Source organism: Alexandromys fortis, unplaced genomic scaffold (assembly GCF_014885135.2).
Source record: "Alexandromys fortis isolate MF-2015 unplaced genomic scaffold, M_Fortis_MF-2015_v1.1 scaffold_73, whole genome shotgun sequence".
Taxonomy (NCBI): domain Eukaryota; kingdom Metazoa; phylum Chordata; class Mammalia; order Rodentia; family Cricetidae; genus Alexandromys; species Alexandromys fortis.
Window position 1 is genome coordinate 1,570,046 of NW_026067959.1, and position 17,268 is coordinate 1,587,313.

General features: G+C 40.3%; 1 long non-coding RNA gene across 2 annotated transcripts in view; it reads right to left on the reverse strand.

Moving 5' to 3' along the window:
- Positions 1-3,840: 3,840 nt before the first annotated feature.
- LOC126507923 (uncharacterized) overlaps positions 3,841-17,268 on the reverse strand; it is a 43,244-nt gene continuing 29,816 nt past the window's right edge. For both annotated transcript variants that reach the window (XR_007593661.1, XR_007593660.1), the window contains exons 2-3: positions 4,284-4,439; positions 3,841-3,942 (exon numbers count right to left, since the gene is read on the reverse strand). This is a non-coding gene — a long non-coding RNA (uncharacterized lncRNA). The remainder of the gene's footprint in view (positions 3,943-4,283; positions 4,440-17,268) is intronic.

Here is a 17,268-nt window from a genome sequence, read left to right on the forward strand (position 1 = left end):
TGCAATAATCCAAACTGCACACATACAAGAAAACATCCTCACATACAGAATTAAAAATTTGGAGATAACAGTCTTTAAACTCACTTCTTTATCCTTTCAATAAAATCTCATGGGTTCAGTACACACACACACACACACACACACACACACACACACAATATTTATAATGATCTCACTTTCTTCTTTGCTTTCACTGCCACAAGCTAAGTCCATGTTGTCATTGTCCCCTCACATAGCACTGCTGGAGTGCTGGCTACAGCCTCCTCACTCTCCTTCCTAAGTCATTCTTTCAGGCCAGAAGTACTAGTATTTATGGCATATCTTTTTTTATCGGGTGTATCCCTAACCAAAACTTTCAAGGATCTGTTTCCTACCACACCAAATCTTACGCCATTGCCTAGTTTTCAAGTCCCACACAGCCCCACCCTTCCCCTGAGGACACTTCCAGCTCAGTGATTTGTCTCCTCTTCCTATGCAATGTCCTCCTTTCTCAGGACCTTTTCTTCCACGGATGCTCATTAGTAAAAGTCAAGTGCATCTCCTGTGCAAACACTTCTCTGAGTTACGCTTGTTCTCAATTATCTGTCTCTACTCTAACCTCCCAAAGCGTCAATTCAGGGTGCTGTTTCAGGCTCAACCATCTACAGTAATTTCTGCTACACTTGAACTCTGTCACCTTTTCATTGTGAATTCTAAACACAGTGTCATGCAAGCATTCAAACTGGGGCCTGCGAGTTGAATTCAGCGAACAAGCATTGGAAGACACCATAGAACGGCAGGAATGAATTTTCGCCGGGTTTTGGTAAGTACCTCTTCAACTGCAATGGAGAGAAATTCAAGTACAAAGGATTATTTGGGAAAATGGAAAAAAAACAGCCACGCCACTGGGAAATGCAGGAGATATCTAGTAATGGCATCAGTTCGTGATCCCTTGGGCCTCTGGTTCATTTTCCATGTCTGAGGAAAGATAACCACAGACAGCACATATCTGTCCTCGAGTCATGATTTAAAATGGAAAAAAGATGTTTCCTGTGGATGCCGAGGGTGCAAATGTTGCCGTGATTGGTTAGAAGCCCACTCCTAGTCCAATAGCCCCATCACTGTGTTGGAGTCTGTAACTGTCCAGTATGAATCAGACTCCTCTGTGGTAGTTACTTACAGTGCAGGGCTGCCGAAAAATAAGAAAACCTTAATTCTTATAAAGGATAAAGGCTTCCGTCCATTGCATCTGTTCTTAGAAATGGCTACTTCCCATGCATAATAAAACCACGCTGAAAGTTGGTGGGAAAACCTCTATGTGAGATGTCACTGTGGTGTCTCTTCATCTTTGAACAGATTTTCATGTATCAAAGGGATCAAAGAGTTTGGAACAGGATTGAGGTGCAGGAGCCGTACAGCTTTTACCACCTTGCTACCGTGATCAAATAAACAATGAGTCCCGATGAGAGCAAGGCCCTGAGACTTCGGAGCAGCTTTCTCGGCTGGAGTAGCATGGTGATGTGGCCTTTCCAGGGTATGAATAGCGGTCCTGTCCTTTTCTACACGTGTGCCTCATGTGCCTAAGAAAACTTTGGCTTCATAAAAAAGCATTTTTCCTTGTTTAAAATCTCCCCTAAGATTACTAATGAAGCTGGGAGGAGCACACAATGTGAACCCATCACATGTGACTACTCAGGCATTGCAATATGAAGAATGAAAACAATGACCTGAAATTATCGCCAGTATCAGATTCCAAAGGTCTAGTTTTCCATCATTTTTCAAGGACAAAGCCTTGATTTCTTTATGAAAGAAAAGCTTATAAGACCATATTAGCCCTCTCCTTTCCATCTTCCTCTCGGAGAGGCAGCTTCGCTTCTGCCTCTCTTCCCACTTCTCTGCTTCCCCCTTCTCTGTCTCTTTCTCCTCTTCTCTCTCTCTGTCTCTCTCTCTCTTTCTCCCTCTCTCTCTGTCCCCCCCTTCACCCTTCCTCCCCCATAACCCCCTGAATAAACATTCAACCTCACCCTGAAAAAAAAAAGACCATATTAGCCAAATACTTTAAACAAAATAAATTTATGGTATTTAAACTACTCAGGAAATGTTTTATCATAATTAGAATCTTGAATAAATTTTATGGTATTTTCTATGTTTTTCCATTGTTCTAAATTTGATATACACTTGGATGCTGCCTGAACTAATATGAATGTAGAAAAACCAAATAAATAAAAATATTTTCCTGAAAATTTTTCTTTTAAAATCCCAGAGGAAGTCATTCTGTCTCTTGCCAAACTTAAAATTGTAGTTTTCAGAGTTGAACTGACATCTTTAAAAATATTAGCATTTCTTTGTGTTTTCCTATTTACGGTTCAATCCAGGATCTAATTGGACTTCCTGTTAAAATGCAAGCAATAACCTCAGCTGCCTTAAATCATCCCCCCTCCCCCCTCCCCCGTGTTCATAATATTTCTAAGCTTAACTTTCCCTCACTAGGATCAGTAGTTCTGGGAGGCACTGGAGTCAAAGACTGATGCTAATGTTTAAACAGCAGCCCCCTTGACGTGACTGAATTCAAGCGTGCAGCGGTGAGCAAGCACTTCTCCGTTCTAGATTCAAAGATTACTCCATGACCTTATGACCGCTATCCTTCAGAGGCAAAGCCTTACCGGCCACACTGAAGAAAGGCTGTTTTATGGCACATGGTTTCCTTTCTGTGTTTGGGTTAGGTGATGGCCATGAATCTCACTGTGAAATGTCACTCCTGCATCCTGGGGAAGATGTGTTGATTGGTACCTATGGAAGGAAGATACAAACTTCTCCCATACAGTGAGAAATAGATATGTTGTTTGGTTAATAAAGTTCATCATGTTAGTCTATTCAAAAATAATCCACTATCAGTAGAGTTTATCCACAGGATTTGGAAGAGTTAAAAAGATAGTATTAATGTAATGACCCTACCCTTCCGTTCCAAGCAGCAATCTATTATTTTAAAAATTTTTACTCTGGCATCTGCGTTCAATTCAAACACACTCAATTTTTTCTCATGGCTGGACTCCATCCTCTTCTGAACAAACCCACTCAATTAGGAGTTGATTTTCAACTGGGTAGGAAGTTTTTAAGAGATAAATGTCTAGGGCTAACAAACGGCTAGCCCTGGACAATGGAAACGTGCTCCGTAGACCTGAGCCATCTGGCACGTAGCCTTTCGGCTTCATTCTCTCCCCTTTTCCCTGCGCAGCCCACCAGCTCTCAGGCTGAACCATTCCCAGGATGTTATCTTGCCTCCCCAGCCCTGCGACTCCTTGTCTAATTTATGCTTCTCTGGGTAGCAACGTGCAGAGGCTTTGTCGTCAGCCTTGCTCGCCCAGCAAAGCCAACTGCTGTCTGCTAGGCATTTGGTTAGCACATTGTGTACACATAATAAGATGTTGTTCCCTCTACACAGATGCGTGGAGGCTAAAAAAAAAAATAGCATTATCATAACATCTTCCAGCTTAGCTATTCCGAGGCTGCTGCACCCCCATATCACAAAGCCTTGCTATTTATACCATCATGCATATGGAAGCCCCAGTCCTCCTGTGAGATGTCAGTCCAATGTGCGCAGAGACAAAATTATAGGCCCCAAACTTAAACCTACACTCATCCGGGCGGCTTATCTTTGCTGAACACAAGCCAAGTTTATTAATAATCTTTTAGTCAGAAAGAAACAAAAACCATTTTAATTTGATAAAAGATAATAAAGCAACATGAACCCGAAAAATAGCCAAAGTCACGCAGAAGACGAACCTCCTGGCCCATAGGAGGTAGGGAAGAGAGCCAAGCGCTGCATGTGCTGGCCCTGGCTGGCCTATAACTTACATGTAAGGATGATGTGTTCCTCTTCGGGGTCTCGTTATTCACAGAGGCATCGTGGGATGGTGCATCTTTATTGGCACAGAAACTTCCAGCAGGATCTTAACATGATCTCTAGGAAAATGAGAACAAAAACACTTGGACTTGACTTTTCAGATCACACGAAGAATTTCTTCTCCAAATGAATTCGGTCCGGTGTGAAGACCTCTGTTTTTAGTAGCCCAACATGGAAGAAGTATCATGCCTATCTTCCCAGAAAGTGTGAGACACTTGTACAAACTGTTACTTCAGCCAGCAAAGGCAGAGATGACAGTCTGCCGGGAAGTATTTGGTGTGTACTGATTCCATTTAAGTGCTACTCAGGTGGGACCACTGTTCACAGCCTTTCTGAATGTGAGAGCAGGGGCTTGGAGGTGGGATGAGCACTCTCTAGTTGGAGTCTAAGCTCTGCTTACCTTAAAATTGCCCCTCCCCTGCGGATGGCCTTCAGAAACGCAGGGCAGGAGGAAGACACACAAGATTCTGGTTCTTCAATCAAAATACAGGGATGTGGAACAGTCCCAACTGATGATGTCCGTGTAACAACTCCTGCGCCAAAGGCTCAGGGACCACTGTAGAAAAGGGAGAGAAAACGTTGCATGAGCCAGAGGATCAGGGAGGTTGCTATGGCATTGCATCTCCTGGAAATGTCAGCAACTACACCCTTAAGGTCTCACCAACGTGGCTACCTAAACCTGAGCTGAACAAAGACAACAACAGTAGACATGCTAAGGCAGACAGGGAAAAGTCTAAGTGGTCCAACTTCACACAAAGAATGACAGGCAACTAAGGGATGCTGAGGGCAGGAGAAATAGCCTTCCCCAGAGAAGAGCACACCAATTGTTTATCCAATACTGAAAACATACATGCAAGTAGCATTATACAGAGTGAGTACATGGTTTGGGAACATATATAAATATGTATATGTGTATAACAACAATTAAATTTTTAGAAAGCCAAGAATCTGAAAGAGAACAATGAGAGGGTATATGGGATGGCTTGGAGAGGGGAAAGGCAAGGGAAACTGATGTAATTATATGATAATCTGGAAAAATAAAAGAAACTATTTTTTTAAAGATTCTGTTTCTAGGCTCTATATGTGACTTACTCTCTATTGTACAAACCTCATAGGGTTGTTGTCAAAAGCAGAAGTAAACTGAAGAAGCTGAAATACATTACATATAAATGAAACTACCCCAGGAGAAGGTGACAGCCAGACAGGCCTAGCCTTCCTCTGACTTCTTGCTGCTGTCACAAATGACCTAACACCTGTTCTGGCTCTGTTCTCCACTTTTGAACCTATACTCCTGGGGGCATATATGATAATGAAGAGCCATGCATCTATAGCCATGACCCACAGACTCCAGGGTGCCCCAGTGGAAGCTACTTCCATGGTTCTGAGACACCAAAAGAAAGGCTGACACTAGGTCACTATTTCACTCTTCAGCCAAAGCCTGTGCTAGAAGGAATTGCCACTGCCACTTCTGGGCAGAAGATGAGACACCAGACACTGGTCTGATAGGGACGCCAGGAAGAAGGCCTTGTTGCTGGCCTATCAGCCTGTGGAGTATCATTCCATGTCAGAGGCTACTTTTCAGTCACTTTTCTCCCTTTAGCTAAGAGTTCCTCAGAATTTCTTTGGAAACACAGAACCAGGACGCTAGATTATTTTTTAAGTCATAAACTGTATTACGCTGTGCCTCATCCACAATGCATATCTCCTCCCAGTCCCCTTAATTTCTTGCAGAATGAGGAAGCAAACAAATTTATCCTTGAAATAAGTAGATCTCAAACTTTTTTGTAAACTGGAGTCATGTGGACACTTTCAAAACCCCCCAATCAATTTTACCCGAAACTCTAGAATGTGTGACAGAGACCTTTGGAGTCTTCAGAGCCTGATGGGGAGGGTCAGGTCAGGAAGGAGCACGGATAGAGGGGCCACTGCTTGAAGCACACAGATGGCCTCTGTGGCCTGTCTCATTTTGAACCCAGGAATTATGACTTGAAAATGAGAGTAAAAATGCATTTAACAAACAGTCCTCGACATTGGCTTAGCTTCTCTACATTCTTCTTACTACCTCACTTACACGGTTTGCTAGGTGCTAGCACTGATCATAAGCATCCTTGCTGAGGACTCACTTTTATGGTACTGGAAGGCATCAAGTAAGCTTTCAAAGGAGGGAGGCAACCAATAATACTACCCAGTTATGAACCTGTGAGCTACACAACAACCAGAATGCCATGAAAACCTGATGGTGTTATCCATAAACCCTTTAATTGAGTGGTTCTCTACCTGTGGGTCATGACCCCTTTCACAGGGGTTACCTAAGACTGTCGGAAAACACAGATATTCACATTATAATTCATAACAATAGCAAAATTACAGTTATGAAGTAGCAACAAAAATAATTCTATGGTTGGGGGTGTATCCACACATGAGGAACTGTATGAAAGGGTTGAAACACTAGGAAGGTTGAGAACTATTTCTCTAATTAGACTTAAGACCTGCTCAACAATAGGGAAATTATGCTGAGTACTAGTAACTCAGGGGCCGTGAAGTCATGGATCTTGGAGGAGGAGCCACAAGCTCCACTTTATTAACCAGTGAAATACCAGTGTAGCATAATCCCTAGCTACGTCCTAAGTATTTGCTCTTTTACCTATGGATAAGTGTTTTAGTCACCCCTCCTCAAAGAAACTTCTCTTTACCACAGATGGAAATCATTACAGAGAACCACAACCAACCAGAATGCAGAGCTATGCCATCCTGTCCCAACTGATTCACCCACAACACAGTTCCCTTGCCTAGGGTTCAGGGAACGTTGCAGAAGAGGGCGTGGGATGATTGTGAGAGCCAAAGGATCAGGGAGTTTGCCGTGAGATTTTGTCTCCTGGGAGTGTCAGAAGCTCTCACCAATATGGCGGCCTAAACATGAGCTGAACAAGGACAACAGTAGATGGGCTAATGTGGGTAAAGGATATTTCATGAGGTCTCAACCAAGCAACGAAGGAATGCTGAGATCTTGAGAAACAGTCTTCTGCAGGGAAGAGCACATGACTTGATTACCCAATACCAAATGGTCATGCATAGATATTCATATACATGCAACTAGAACAGTAAGTAATTATTTTAAAGTCCATTAACTTGAAAAAGAGCAAGGAGGATCTATGAGAGAGTTTGAAACAAGGAAAGGCATAGTGGTTTGAAAGAAAATGGCCCTCAAATGGAGCGATACTATCAGGAGATGTGGCTTTGTTGGAATAGATGTGCCCTTACTGAAGGAAGTGTGTCACTGTGGAGGTGGCCTTTGAAGTCTCCTATATTCAAGCTACACCCACTGTGACAACATAACACTCTTCCTGCTTCCTGCAGATCAAGATGTAGAGCTCCCAGCTTCTTCTCTAGCACCATGCCTGCCTGCACGCCACCATGTTCTACCATGATGATAATGGACTAACCCTATGAAACTGTAAGCCAACTCCAATCTAATGTTTTCCTTTACAGAAGTTGTCCTTTGTGTCTCTAACTAAGAATAAAAGGAATGGGGAAATGATGCAAGTATATTAATCTCAAGAAATAAGGAAAAAATCGCTCTGTACATTTTATTAAACAAAATAATGCTTTCAAGAAGATACAACACATTTTTCAAAGTAAACTACAATTCACATAGAACTGATTATTACAACCAGGGATTTCCTGATTTAGTTCCATGTAAGTGTTGTTTTACTTGTGTATTGTGTACTATTTATTTAATATGGCTTTATTTGTCCTGTACATCTAGTTCATATATAGGGAAAGCATCATTATTTTTATTTTATTTTTTCCATGGTGTTTTTTTCACATTCCATTAAAAAAACCTTATATACCTACTTACTTTAAGAGTAAGCAGGAAACATTTCCATCCTTTGTACCTTATTCAGCTGGCACAGGTGAATTGCAATATGGAATTTTCACATTCTGATTTTCATGCAAAGAGATGAACTATTTTTTTGGTAGGGGGTATATATTGTATCCTCCCCCACATGCACACTCAAAGCCCATTAGGCATCAAAAGTGTAGCTTTTTTCTCTCTCTCTCAAAGCACACAGTGCCAATAATTGCTTGTCTTATTTGGCTATTACCAATTGCAGAGAAGATTTCAAAAGACACATCTGTCAATTCTCATGGAAAAATTCTCATGGAAGAAGGGACCATCTAAGGTAAACAGACCAAGCTATTATCAGGAACAATAGGAATTCACGGTATCTAAAATTGCACATCAGGTTAAAATGTCCTGGCTCTGTGGAAATCAGAAGCGGAACAAGAAGAATCCAATTAGTGTATTTGAATCCTATCTGAAATAGTCACCTTCCTGCCTAGTTATATGTAATTTTTCAGGGTAAATACTAAAATAAGCATGCTTCCTTCTCAGCGGCACATCTTTTGTTAGGATTCATTTGAGGCAAAAAAGAAAAAATAATGTGCCTAAGAAATGAATGCCATCTTCTCCTGCAAAGAGCAAGTCAAACAAAGCCGAGGAGAAAAAAGATTCTCATTCACCTGGTGCTGTTTCATATCAGAATTACTCATGGTTCCTGGCCCCGGCTGCGCCACCAGCTGAATTCTAGGCTAGCTTTAAGGCTACAGTGATGGTGGGTTGAAAGCCAAACAAGTCCCTCGGGGGTCAACAAACTGTCAAAATCGTATCTCCTTCCTGGGCCACCTCCTAAATACTCCAGGATTATGTCTAGAAGTATGAGGGCCACACTGATACCTTACGAAAAGGGTAACGCCATTTACCGCAGGAGATTAACAGTCTGAGGCAGCAGAGAAGAGCTGTAAAGATGCTGAGCTTAGGTACCCACATGCTGCTCTTCAGATTTCGGAACTAGGAATCGCAGGGTACTGCCAACAACACATGGAGAGAAACAGTAATTTCTACACAATTTCAGCTTGGGCAAGTCACCTGGTCTCTAAAGAGACCACTCTTTTCCACTTAATATTATGGAATTCTCTCTCCTTCCAATAGGTCACTGTGCTTTGACTCTAGAGACCTGTGAGGTCACTGAGCTCAGACCCCACAGATGACAGCACAGCAACTCAATAAAGCCATCTAAAACAGATGGATGTTTGTCTGTTTTCTAAGGTACCCAAGTGTTTGCAGATACTCATGGGAATGTTGTCTGGCTCAGAACTGCCCTCATTGGTTGAAAATCTTTCTTGGATGAGCGATGTTTATTCTTCCTGTGTTCTCAGAGAATAGTGGAAAATAGTCTGTCATTACATGGAATGAGATCATTTGTGAATGGAATCACAACCAATTAAAGTGTGAAAAGTTGTTTTTGTATCAATCCAACAGGCTCATACAAATCTTTTCTCTATTTTTATATTTGGTGTTATGTTTACATTATACTCAGTATTGGGTCACTGTAGACAATTATGTAAAAATATAAATTTTAGCTAGCTTTAGATAAACATGTAGGATTTATTATTGGTGTTATCACATTTATTGTTATTGTAGACCAAAGACACATTGTGAAGCAGTGTGTGGGCAGAATGTTTATATAGGGTTTCATGGTCTGAGTTGATGAGAACGACTGACCAGGTCTCTTCCTCAAGTAACAGCTTCCCTAAGATCCAAACTTGGATCGCTGGATTCAGGGTCCAAAGCAGTAACCATTACACCATGGGAGCTGGTACAAAAGACACATTGTCCGGAACTCCAATTCATTTAACCTTTCCTAAAATCATGGCAATGAAAAGTTTTTGTGTTTGTTGTTTTTTGCTTGCTTGTTTGTTTTATGTGTTGAAGATTAAAGCTAAGATCTTGTGCATCCTAAGCAAGTGGAGCAACTGGCCTCTAGCCGTCACTTAGAATTGTTTGCCTGTTTGCCTGTTTGTTTCCTGAGACTTCACACTCCGCAGGCTAGGCTGGCCTGAAACTCACTTGGCAGCCCAAGTGGACCTGGCATGTCAGTTTTTCTGCATTAGCCTTCTAGTTCTAGGATTGTTGGCATTGGTCATCACGTAGTCCCCTTCTTTCGAATGTTTGAATTAATCACTTTCAGGAGCAGTGTTACAAGAGCTGTGTGTGGCTGCACGGGTGGCTTCCTCTTCATTCTGTCTCACGGCATTTTTAATGGGCTCTCCCTGAATCTCAAGCAGTAGAACCTTCCAAGCTATATTTTTAAGGGAAAAAAGTACTTTAAACTCACACAGTGTCTCTTGTCCAAGTGTGAGGAAAATGTCTTCTATGGTAGATCTGAAGCATGCACAGAAATATCACAAGCTTTGTCTTACTAATATCCACTGAAGACCTCCCCTTCACAGCCACAGTTTTCCCATGAAGCTGAACATCCATAATTTTGAGTGTGATGTATCTTCAAATTTAAACTAATTAAAATCAATTAGTTCTTTCCATGTATCTGACTTTTTCAAACTTGAGTTTACAAAGCAAAAATGCAGACGTTGTCCCTTCCAAGTCAGAGATGCTTTTCCTTGTAAAAGTTGCCTTGGTCATGGTGTCTCTTCACAGCAATAGAAACCCTAACTAAGATACTGCCTGTAACTCAGTTTTCTCATCTATGTGGCAGAACTAGTGAGTCTCGTACCAGGGTTATGGAGAGAATGGAATGAAAGAACTTAGGCAGAGTGCTGCAAGAATTCCTGCAGATACTCGATGGTAATCATTACTGTCACTGATGTAGTAAGTAAAAAGACTATCTGCCACACTAAGAATGCAGCCCCTATCTTCAAGTATCAATTAATCCAATAGAAAGGCAAGCACCAAGGCAAAGATACAGAAATGCATCCACTAGTCAATGAAATGTAATAATTCTCTAAGGCTCTCTTTTGAGTTATGAACCCATGTAGTTCACCAGGGTCTAGCTATGGCCTTCTTCAATTCTGTGGTCCTTACAATCTCCATTGAAAGAATTCAGAGGAGAAAGAGAAAAGCAAAACAGAACATATGAAGGGTGTTATATCCAGTAGAGTAGATGTTGCCTAGGGACGAGAGAAAAAAAAAGAGCTAAAGAGTCCATAGAACCTACCTATGTTTTCAGTAAGCTCTGGACTGTTTCTAAATTCTTCTGAACAGACAGCTTTTCCTGGGGGGACATTTTCCTACCTGGGTGATTGACGGGCCCATTAGGGTTAACTGCTAAGGAGAGGACAAGGCTGTGCTGTTAACCAGACAGCCTCTAATTGGTTGTTACCTCAAGAAGGGCAGTTCAGAGTGTCTCACCCAGGACAAAAGATGACATTCAGATCTGCCAACCTGTTATCAGAGTCCTGCAGCTTCACTTCTTGGTTGTACAAATCGCTAGCTATGATGGAGGGATCTACCTCTTGGAACCTCCACAACTACTAATTCTTAACTAGCTACCCATCATGGGCGATTGCCTATTGATCTGAACTCTCCAGATGAGTTTCTGAGCTGCCTCTCTCACATGAAATGCTCAGCAGTGAATTCCTATATTCAGCTAGCCAACAAGTTTTTGTTTTTCCTTTCCCTGTTTTTCAGGAAACAGCCTCTCTTTCTACCTATCCATTTAGGTAGACAACTCAACAGTTTTGCTTCCTTTCCCCTTCCATCTTAGACAGTCTAGCCTAAATCCTGCTTGTTTTTTTTTAAAAAAAAAAACACACTTCACACATTTTCACTTCTCTTCATTTATACTGATGAACGCTTGGCGAGACACCATTATCTTCCTGAGATTACTATAATAACATTCTAATGAATGGAAGGATAGGGAGATGGTGTTGCAATCTAGACATTATGCCTATATCTCAAAATTTTTCCTAATAGAAGTTTCTAGTGAGATTAGTTTTTTACAGGAGCAACTTTTGGTTTGGGTATGATTTGTTTAATCAATTAAAGGATATTTTATACTCTTGAAGAAATTCGTTGTGTATTGCTTTTTTATTTCTTTTAGTCCAGGTTGACTTAACATCAGCACATAGCACAAAATCACCTTGAACTTCTGATCCTTCTTCCCTTCTGATCCTTCTTCCCATACCCTGGAGTGCTAAGAGGACAGGCACACTTGTCTATGCCCAGAGCATCATACATACTAGACAATCACTCCACCAACCGAGCCACATACCTGTCCTCGTTACATGTTTTTCAAATCATTCGGTACAGAAGAAAACATGAAAAGTATATTTATAGTTTACCTGGTGAAGTTTAATTATTTTATAATTAAGCAGACATTCTTGAATTTACACATATGATAATCACCTGATTTTGGTTATTGAAATTAAAGAAGATCTGGTTTGCAAATGTTCCCAGGAGGCCTGTATTGAGTCACTTTCAAAAGAGACCCCCTTTTTCCTGGAAAACTACCACAAAATCACTGAAAATGGTGTGCTTTGCCCCAGTAGAAAACTGTGTAGTAATGTGATCCTCAGAGATAGTGGTTGTTTTGTGGGCATTGAGATACAGGACTGAAAGAAAAGTAGAAATCAAAGACACTGGAAAAATGAAGTAGGTGTGTTTCTTAAGAGTAAAGAATTTTTTTTTACCTTGTAAAAAAGTAGACTCATATTTTACTGTGTTTCTTGAAATTATAGTTGTCTTACCCATTCATTTCTTTCTTCCAACAAAATTAAAAAATGAGAAGTGAATTAAATGTAAGAAAATATGCAAAGAACAACATTTTTGTTTTAATACAGTTAGGTTAGTTGACTATTTCCAAGGATTTCAATGGTTCTGTCATGTAAAGTTTCTACTTTTTCTGGCTAAAGGTTGGGACTTCTAATATTTATTTTTAGGCTTAGCCTTCACTATACTTTAAGACCAATCTTTTAAGGCTGGAATTATGGATAATATTTAACTGGGGAGTTCCATATACTGTCATATCATTAACTTCATTGAATTTTGACTTGTCTGGAACATCAGTGATTTGACTTAATGACCAAGTCCCGCCAAGTAGCCCTACTTTCTTGGTGATCCGGGAGTCCAGCATTTTTGGGTCTGTCTCCCAGACTAATGACAAGCATCTCTGCATGCCCCTGGAGTTTCTGCCACTTACCCTAAACTTAGACTTTTTCCACCCTTGTCCTAGAGGTATTTATGTCCTGTTTATCCTTTGTTCTCTTAAGTGGATTCCAGATGTGGACAATCTTAGCCCTGTTTTCAAATGTTGGCCTCACTTCTATTTTCTAGCAGCTGGACTTCTTCAAACTGCCAGGGCCTCTCTTTAATTGCTAATCAACTCGCTACTATTCAAACCAAACTTCTGGATGAGCTAAAACACCAAAAATGCTTAGTTTCTGGTCTCCAACTCCAATTTTCTCACTTGCATCCCAAACGTACACTACTACAGAAATTCGCTCTACATTATGCCTGACTCTCATGAACATCTTGGTTCCTTCTAGCATTCCATAGCTGTGATATGCAACCTTTAGAATAAACGGCTTCCATTGTCTGGCAGCAATCTACTGAAACTTTAAGAGCTACCGAAATGTTACTGTTCTCTCAGATCATCTCTGGCTCTCTTGCTCCGCTGGGGTCATTGTATCCTGCAGTCCTATACTCCCATCCCTATGGCAGAGTCCCTGCAGTGGCAGAATTATCCATTTCCACGTGCACTATCCAGACTGAAACTCCAAAGGGCAGGAGTTCATTCTTATTTCTGTGGCTCAAGGTACTAGCTCCTCCTTTAGAGGAGTTAAATTCATTTTTGGTCCAGTTATTGATTTACATGTCTGGAACTGTTCAGTTTCTTGCAGTTTTAGCAGAGAATGCTTTATGTTGCACAAACTTGTCTATACACCAACCGTTAACCTGGAATAAGTGATTGTGACATTAAATGACTTTCCTTTCACACATCCATTTATGTAGAAGCTTGTCTAACACACCAAGTCTCAATGAGGTTATACATGATGCCAGTGCCTGTGACCAGTGCCTGTGCTTTATCCTAAAGTTACACCAAGTGCCAACCAAAAGTAATGGTCATTAGAAAGAAATAAGTCAACAAAGCCCCTGTCTAAAACCTAAAGTTCAAACAATGAGAATAGATGAAATCGTAAAATCCATGGAAATACTTAGTACCCTATGCTTTTTATTCTCTGTTTGCAATGTTACGCTTTTATCCTAAATGCTAAGCTTCCAGTCAGAATCAGCCTTGCTTCTAAACACTAGTTCCCAAACTTTATTGCTATCCAAGGACAGAAAAGATGGCTTAAGTATCATTTTGTCCTCCCAAGCACCTGATCATGGGGCCAGGTGACACAAATGAAGCCCCATTGATCAACAAACTGACAGAAGTCAAACTCTAAATTGGATAATCAGGGGAAAAGTTGATTTTTCTCATTCTTGTCTTTACTTCTTAACAATTAAGTGTGATTTGTTGCTGCTGTTCGGACAAGTTCTCAGGAAAAGTATGGATAAAATTTTCCAACTCATAGTGAACTATCTACTCTCAGAAAGGAAGGGCTCAAACAGAAACTGCAAAGTTAATAATTTTGGCAGATAACATTGACCCATTCTGATAAAGCTGGATGCTTAACACAAAATGATCCTTATTACCAACCTGCTAAGAATAAGATTTGGGGGTTGTGATTCTTAAAGACTCAATATTATAGATAACACCACATTAGCTATCTAAAAAGACACTTCTCAAAGAAGAGTGCGTCCCAGATCCATGCCCTGCTCTTGAGTAAGTCCCGGATTGACCCAATAGGATGGGTCATGACTTCTGCATGACTTCTGAAGCTTGCTTATCACAAAGAAACTTGAAAGCTTCTGTCTATAGCCCCAAACTACTAAAGAAGTAGCCTTAACACCCTGGCACAATAAGCTTAGGAGAAAGTATTGGTGAACTCAAGTCTACAAACATAGCCAAGCCCAGCCATCGAGTCATCCTCATTCTATTATCGCATCTATACATTGAGGACTGATCTAGATATACTGCCCAGCCTAGGCTTCCGATAACTCCTAATTTAGTTGACAACTGAATGTAACTATATGGAAGATCACTAATGATAATGACAATAGTTGTAATAATGGTGATGATGATAATGACATTCGAGGACCAGTCAACTCATTAAAGCCTAGGAGATCATCTAAATTGCTATGTCAATATACTAAGCATGGTGGTGGTTTGCTCTTCAGGTTACTGGGATGACTTAACTGGGCGGTAATAGACTGGGAATCCAGAAACAAAGCCTGATATAAAAGTTCCAGTCATTGGGAGCTGGATAAATGATGAGATGAAAACAGCTCATCATCGGTCTTTGGCACACCAAAGAAGATATCATCTTTGAATATGCCTTTCACTTCGATATATTATCAGTTTAATTTTGTTATATTTACTATTTTAACTAGGTGCTAACTAATTCTACCCATTTCATTATTTGATACAAGAAAGCAGAACACCACTGTCCCCTGAGACTGCAGAAAAGCAGTCAACAGGAGAAATTCCATTTCCTTCCAGGCTGTGAGTTAACGCAGTGGGAACAAACTGCAGCCCAGTTCTAGCAGTAGATGGGTCTCAGGAAAGTGGTGTGGCCAATACATGATGGTATCTCTAAGGCAAGAGTAAAGATTGCACAAGATGGTGAATCTGCTGAGTGTCCATTTTACTCTCCTCAAAGCTCATTGCTACCCTTAGGTAGCAGAGACAGAACAAGACTGCTCTCCAACAAGGAGCCGTGAGATTAACTCACTACTTAAGTATAGTAAGTACTAATTAAAACTGATTTTTGCTAATATTCATAATGACAACAAAAGAGCATATTAGGAAATAAACATTATATAAAATATATAATATGCATGTAATATATACTACATACAAATCATTTTAATGCCTATACCCTGGTGCTTCCATTTCTGAGGAAAATATTGGTAACTTTATAAAACCCAAAAAAGATCTTGGTCAGTCCATGATTACTCCAGCCTTCTCCAGGAATGCTATCTCTGTACCTCAACCAGCCAGACCCTGACCAATGAGAATCGAGCCTCATGATCCAGTCCCTTTTTTGGTGTTAGATTTTGTTTTGCCTCCCTTAGCATAATATCTCTCTACATCTCCCCCAAAATTCAGAGATTTTTCTCTAAACTAGGGAATTTCTAATATGTTCAGCAATCAAGACATTTCCCCAAATATAATGTCATTTGGAATCCCACATATAAACATCAGAATAAAGACTGCCTTATTAAATAAATAAAGTCAGAATCCACAGTGATGTCTGATCCACCTCTCTCGGTAACCTGAGGTTATATTAAATCACTATTATATTAAATCAAGATATTAAATATCTTGAAATTAGCTGCCCAGTTCATTAAATAAGGAGTCCTGTGGATGCATGGATATTTGTAGGGGGTTGTGGGTTGTGTTTGCAGAGGTTGGATGGTCCAGAGACCTAAGATAAAACCAAGCATGATTGGAGGAGTCCATTTGCAGTTGGCAAATTCAGAGAAAATACTCCATTATCTATCCTAGCTTGGTGAGTCCAAAGTTTTATATATAATTCACTTTCTATCATAACTTCTAGTAACAATGATAAAAGCTATCTTTTTACACTTCAAAACATTTTTATTAGATACACAATGTAAGTTTTTATATCTCTCAACCTTTTACTCTTTACACCTCTTTTGTGAGATTCTTTTCTGAGTCCGATAACAAGGAAAACTGTAACTGTAACTATCTAGTCTTCAACCCCATCAAAGATCCAAGAAGGAGATAATATTACCGGAGTAGACAAGCCCTTGTGTGCCTGTTAGCTCACAATCCGGAAACTTGGGAAGGCCCCCAAGAAATAAACTTTCCAAAGGTACTTTCTCTAGCAGCGTCCTTACCATCATTTTCTGTGTGTTCATTCTAATCTGCTGATCTCTCTTCAAATTCAACCAATCTAGCTCATTCAACATAAGTCAACAAAGAAATGAAAATTCAAGTAGAATCTATATTCCTCATTGCCAACATCAGGCATCTGCACAGAAAACAAAACAAAGATACATCTCTCTAAAAGTGAATCTTTACAATTTATATATAACTATGTATATGTATGTATGCCTCTGTGTGGGTGTGTGAAGAAATGTATAGGTACCCATGGTTGGATCCCCTTTAACTAGAGTTATAGGTAGCTGTGAACTGCCTGACCTGAGCACTGGGAACTAAACTCGGGTCCTCTTCAAGAGTAGTAAACTCTCTTATCTCCATAAACACTGAACCGTAAAGAATGTGTAATTAATAGCTCATATTTCACCCGTTCACACTAAACAACTTTACAATATGTTCATCCTTTGGGTTGTGCAATTTTATTAATGTTAGTTTGGTATTAAAATGAGTATCTTTGGGTTGCCACAGCTTATGATTTATCTGTGAAATATGTGAAAGAGGACTCTGAGCTAACAGGCCTGGAAAATTTTATCTCTCCTTTAGCCACTGGCTTCCCTATGCCAGTAACTCTAC